The sequence below is a fragment of the Oryzias latipes genome, chromosome 15, assembly GCF_053564925.1.
Source record: "Oryzias latipes strain Hd-rR chromosome 15, Olatipes_Hd-rR_3.1".
In the NCBI taxonomy this organism is placed as follows: Eukaryota; Metazoa; Chordata; class Actinopteri; order Beloniformes; family Adrianichthyidae; genus Oryzias; species Oryzias latipes.
The window spans coordinates 15,611,456-15,617,850 of record NC_136251.1 but is presented as its reverse complement, the minus strand read 5'-3'; the positions used below and the strand labels follow the sequence as shown (position 1 = coordinate 15,617,850).

The window sequence follows — 6,395 nt, the reverse complement described above, 5'->3', positions numbered from 1 at the left end:
AGGCCTTTAATGAGTTTTATAGTATTATTCCTAAAGTTATGTTGTTGTTTACTCCAACGTCCGACACAAGGGATTTTCCTTGTAAGTTGTTTTTTCAGTCTAGTGAAATCTCACTTTCCACAAGTATTATTTGGTGACTTTTCATCGTTATAAATCTTTTTGTTTTGTGATTATCTGTGACTAGAGTTTTAAATATCCTGATTTCTGTCGTTATATGTTATCCAGTCTGGTTTTGTTTTATGCAACATATATACAAGCACAGTTGCATGCTGCAGGATGACAGACACTTGTTTTGTGATTGGATAAAATGTGTAGACTAATGCTAACCGTCTCAAAGTTTGATCCTGTGCATGAATCATTTGGACTTTAATTGACACAATGCCTTGATGAGTTATACTCCTTTCATGAGCATTTTTCAAACTGGACTTCTAAGGTTTGCTAAACAGCCTCAAACAGTCTTCATGGAAGGTAAATCTGCACTGCTTTATTACCTGTTTTACGACGGGCACTTTAATCTTTAATGCCTTTTCTCTGACCATGATGAAACTGTTGTGTAGTGCCAGAAGTACTTCTGTAAAGGAATAACAAATGCTGCTCCTGGTTGTTGCTGGGCTCAGTTGATCCTCTGATTTAATTTTTTCTTCTCGCAAAGTGACCAATAAAATGCTATAATAGATTATTTATAGGGGCAGAAAAAAATAAACACAGTTAAAACAATTGCAGTCAAGTCAAACTGTAAAGCAGGGTTGGGCAGGAATGAAAATGAATTTTGTGAGCTAATAAAACAGAAAAGTGTTGCTTTGTTTACTTTAATGGCTTTAAAATATGCTAATTCCAGACTTAAAAGATGTTCATGATATGTTAAGTGAAAAATAGCGTTTTGAAAACAAAACAAATCTGCTGTTTAATTATTCAAATTGCGAGCACTGACCTCTGTTTATTGAGAATACACAACACTGTAGAATTATCCAATGAATATGTTTACCACAGTTTCACCCATGTATTACCATCCACACAAAAAAATGCTTCATTACATCTTGTTCTGTATCTGAATTCCTGCTTGGATGTTTTTGCCACATTGGAGGGGGAGAGATGGGACTAATGGACCTTGCTCATACACTCCTTGTGTGTAACAGTCTCTGTCATTTACTCCCCATACTTGACTGCTACCGCCCAAAGAACAAACAAGTGCAGAAACAAATGAAAAATCTATTGTGAAAAACTGGCATCATGTTGGAGATTAGAACCAACAACCGAGCAAAAAGTCTTCAGCTTGTAGGAGAATAGATGTATCAGTAATAGGCAGGTGATGCCTCATCTGGAAAATGTTACAAAAGTAGTATGATCTAGTAAAACAAGTAAAGTCACACGTTACATGCTTGAACCTCCAATGCACAAATCCTCTCGAAACAGACTGATGAGTGGACTGTACCATTTGTTTGTCACTGCATATTTCCAATGTATTTTTTAGCAGCATACACACATTTGTCACACATTGTAATGACTTCTAACAATCTGTTTATGTTGTTAATCCTTTAACACCGTATCCATTGGGATTACATTTATTGCTGTAATGGTTGAAGAGTTACTGTAGTTGAAAGAATGTAAAGCCAGAAGCCAGAATCTCCAATTGATTCTCAATCAAATAGCACTCAAAAATCTGTTAAAATACTTCAGACTTGCTTTGGTAAACTAAGAATCCAAACCTCTTGATGGATTGTTGGAGCATTTTGGGTAGTAAAGTCAGGTGCCTTGTGTACGTTCTTTTTAGCTGTTTGTAAATGAATGACGTTTAACAGGAACAGTTAAGAAAAACTTGAGGAAATCCCAAGATGCTCCTTGCCTACTAAAAGCCCATTGTTGCCCTGGTCTGTACAATTAACATTGCTGGGTTTTCCCAAGCCCCCATTTCCATTCCCTGATTCAAAACCAACTATGTTGCAGTTCATATAATGAACACTGGGGGCAGGTTGCACAGGAGAGCAGTTTCTCATTGACTCATTTGTTAAAAAGTCAGGTTTTACACTATAAATAAATGTATTTTTAGTCTGGTTTTGAAAATCTGTTATCACTTTTTTTTCTAGTTTTGACAGCTGCAAGTTGCGTTAATTTTTTTTAATATCAAATTTACTAAAATGTATTAAAAACTAGATTTGAGCATTGAAATGGTTGGGGACTGCTGTTCAATACTCGCCACTAGGTCAAATCCACTTGAATAGACCTTTTTCACACTTCCGCATTTTTCGACCGGAAATACGTCAATGACGTGTAAAACAACTTCCTGTTAGCGTAGCAGCAGATATGAAGAATGGCAGAGTCGAAGAGTTGCAGTCTCTGTTGCGTTCCAGGCTGTTCGTCTTCCAACCAAAAACAGCCTTACCTTTCATTTCATTATTTTCCTGTGGATCCAAACCTGAAACCCAAATGGATATAGGCGATCCGAAGAGATGAAGGGCATAGTTTTAATGTAAACACAGGTAGCACCCTCTGCTGCCGGCACTTACTAACTTCGCTCCGGGATTGTGGTGCGGCTGCGTCGTTCGTCGCCTGAAGAGTGGTGTTGCCCCGAGTATTTTCCCTTGGAACAACTTTACTGATCCTTTGAGAAGGGAGTCAGAATATGACAGAACTTCAAACGTCAGGCTATGCAGCTAAGCTGTGAAGATACTAGCGACATGGTGGCTAAGCTAAGACAGTAAAGATGGATCACGACTACGTGACACACCCACCTGCAGGTAAGGTTGTTCATAATGTGTTTGGTTAACGTTAGTCAACTATGTGTACCGTTATTGGATACATGCATTTCTACCTGAACAAATTAATATTTATAATAAAAGATGTTCATGCTCTCACCTATTTTAATTACATGTATTTAATCACTTTTGAGCATTTTGTCATTTTGTAATTTCCTTAACAAAAATAAATGAAATGTATTTGTAATTAAATACTTAACATACTTTTCAAAACATGATTACTGTGTTGTGTTGAAAGGTAGCATTAATATATTAAGACTGATTTTTAATTTCTTTATCTTCACAGGTGCTCTGGATGAGGCTTTGGATTACATCCATGACTTAGAAGCCAAGTTCCTTTGCTGGAGCCAGGAGACGATGTCATGGCGGACAAAAGTTCCTCGTTCAAGACCTCCTAACTGACATTGGATCTAAGATCATCATTCCACCTTTTAAGCTTTCAACTCAATTCAGCAAGGAGGAAACAGAACAAACCGCAGCCATCACCCGCCTCAGAATTATGGTGGAAAGAGTGATCAGTAGGATAAAGTCCTTTCACATCAGGAACTCTCTGTGCCGCTCACACTGATGGGCAGTGTGAATCAGATCTGGCTTAACCGCCGTGTTTTGGCAAATTATCATGGACTTTTTTGTTTTGAAGAGTGAATTAATGTTTGGTATGTAAATAATGTATAATGTGCAAATAGTATGGAAAAATTTAGTGTTTCCACATATTCTTAAAATCTAATTAAATATAATTGTTATATTCGTAATGTTTTTCTGTTGAAATGTGACTGACTACACAAAAAAATTAGATGAACAAATAAAACAATTTTGGTCAAAATTGTGCCTCGTTTAATTTTTTGGTATGCAAATAACATCAAACATTTACAATAAAAAATAACATTACAGATCAACAGTAAGACAGAAGGCTGAACTGATTGTTAAAGACAAGATAAGTGTAATTTAAGGTATGCATTCATGCATTTGCCACAATATATATCCAAGTTCTCTTTCATTCCATCTCAGAAACCCATCCAACACAACCATGAGAGGTTGGGGCTGCACCTGGCATAATCTGCTTCCAGATGCCATCATATGGATCTGGCTGTGGTCCTACACAAGAGAAACACAACACACAAAAGTTAGACATAAGTGCATAACTACATTTCAATTTAATTCATTATATCTGCTGTAACCATAATTTGGTTAGTCATAAGATTAAAAAAAAAAAAAAACTTAACTTGCTCACAAAGCAACAAAAAGTTAATTACCTGTATATGCCTTGTACAGTGTGGACCTCTGACCGTCCCTGCCAACTGTTTTGGGTTTTTGCACCATCAGCTCACTAACCGGTTCAGGATGGATTCCCTTATAAGTAAAAGGCAGAAAGCAATTAAAGTCTGTAGTAACTACTTGGGGTGTTTTTATAATAATTTAGAGTTGTTATGGATACACATACGTTCTTAAAAAATAATGACAATATGATCACAAACCCACCTGTGCCATCTTTGCAAGCCACTCGTGCAGGCCAGGGGGGTGGAGCAGCCTGCAGACCCAGCTGTGAATAATGTGCGGTCTGGAACAGGATGGCAACTATGTGATTGCAAAATCCTTTAGCAGCCACACAACTGCAGACGAAAGCTTTCAGGTTGGCACTTTCTGCGTCCAGTGATATCTAGACACAATAAATTATATAGGTTAAAATTAGGACATACTTATGTTGCTACATCAATGTTCAGAATGACATGAAACTATAACTGTCAATAGGGTGACCAGATTTGAGTTTGTAAAAAAGAGGAGTGAAGTGAGTTTGTGAGATATTTCATCGAGAGTAATTGGTGTTCAGAGCTGCATACATGAAGCAAATATAATTACATTTCATCTATGTTCAATGTTATTTTATTATATAAGTATCAAAAGAGAGGACATGTCCAGGAAAAGAGGACTTCTGCTCACCATACTTTCAGAAAAATAATACTAGTAAGTGAAGAAAGTGCCGCAACCGCAGCAAAATGAACACGCATACGGGCAACTTAACATTTCTTATTTACAGCTTCACCAAATTTTTGGGTGTTATGTTAATCTCATGCCTTTTCACTTAAACATACACACAACATATTCACTGCGATGCCTTATATTACAAATTAATAACACCAGGATTTACAGTTGACGTAAACACACAGAGTTACCGGTGATGCGGCTATGGCTAAAGCTAGCTGAAGCTTACCTTGGTAATGGTGGATAAACTCTTCGTGGACGAATTTATATCCCATGTCCAATTTGTTTCCTTTAGTGGACGATTGCATCTTCACACTCTTCATCACATCGGTGCTGGTGAACTTCGGAACACAGCTCAGGCTCTTCGAAAACACTCTAGGCTCTGCCATTCCTCCGCCAGCGAAGCACAAACCGGAACTAGGTTTACACGTTGATGACGTACTTCCGGTTTTTGCGAAAAAGGTCTATGGATAACATCATTCACCATTTTATTATTTTTAATTCTTTTTTTTCTAAAAAAGATGTAATAATCCCCATCTATTGTGTTTGAGTCTTTACATTTAATTGCTAAACAGGATTGTGTTACTCATTCTTTACATACAGCAGTTTGCCCTCACCTATGGTTCTTGCTTTCTTTGAACTGTCATTGTCTGCTATGAATTGCTGCCTCGACTCTGTCGCTTTAGTCGACTGCCATGGGCGACCGCTGTCATTCATTTTCCACATGGCTGCTTTATTTGCATTCTTTGATCGGGCCTTTTGGCTCTCCTGACCCTCAATGCTTTTCCCTCGTTGGCTCAGTAATGGCTGCTTGTCTTCCAGCTACTGTAGACTGTGTGAGGGAAAACTGATCTGAGGCTGAATGAACCTCCAATGTCCATCCCTAACCTCAAGGACTCCATTTCAAGGAACTGCTGTGAGGAATAGAATTAATGTCACATTATAGCGTTTTCTTATAGAGTGCTGCAAATTTAAATGTGTATGAGGCTTATATTTGGGGGGGGTTTCAGATGAGGTGGAACTGCAGTGTGATGTTGGTTTCCTTCGTGTGTGGTGCACTTCATTGCATGACTTGGTTTTTGTTTGTGGTGGTTTTTGTCTTCTTTTAACGTCCCTCTCCGATCATCTTCTGATCTGTTGAAAAAGCGTTCCCAGTGGTCTTTTAACTACGATGATGCGGTTTTTAGGCAAAATCCAACAACCTGTGTTATTTAGGATATAGTTTCTGCAAAGCAGTAGTAGCTTATTAGAAATTCACCTGTGAGTTATAAGCGAACTGTTGGTGCAGAGTAAGCCCACCTCCATTTCCCATCATCCATCTGTTTACACTCTCTCTCACATTCCCTCGCAACCCCAACCTAACATTAACGGTGCAACAAAAATGGCCAGCAATGGCAAAACTGCAGCAACAGCTTTGAGCAAGATGCCAGCTCGGATGAGGAAAACGAAGACGCACATGGATCTATTTATCTGAAAGTAGATGGATCAGAATGGAGCAGAGTAGGGAGCTTGTCGCCTGCCATTGTAGAATTTACGTCAACAGCATTTTTTCATCTGTAACTAACAACAATTTGAATAAAGAAATACTTAAAAATGCAATTTTAAGTGAAATTTTCTTTACATGTCCTCCATCATGAGAAAAACAGCATTAGAACATGTTAA

General features: G+C 38.0%; 2 long non-coding RNA genes across 2 annotated transcripts; one reads left to right on the top strand and one right to left on the bottom strand.

Moving 5' to 3' along the window:
- Nucleotides 1–2,597: 2,597 nt before the first annotated feature.
- On the top strand, nucleotides 2,598–3,576 carry LOC144984069 (uncharacterized). Its single transcript, XR_013647700.1, has 2 exons — nucleotides 2,598–2,735; nucleotides 3,040–3,576. It is a non-coding gene; the product is annotated as an uncharacterized LOC144984069 (long non-coding RNA).
- A 133-nt stretch (nucleotides 3,577–3,709) lies between these two features.
- Nucleotides 3,710–5,138, bottom strand: LOC144984068 (uncharacterized). Its single transcript, XR_013647699.1, has 4 exons — nucleotides 4,963–5,138; nucleotides 4,233–4,410; nucleotides 4,007–4,103; nucleotides 3,710–3,848 (listed from the first exon to the last, which is right to left on the bottom strand). It is a non-coding gene; the product is annotated as an uncharacterized LOC144984068 (long non-coding RNA).
- Nucleotides 5,139–6,395: the final 1,257 nt, after the last annotated feature.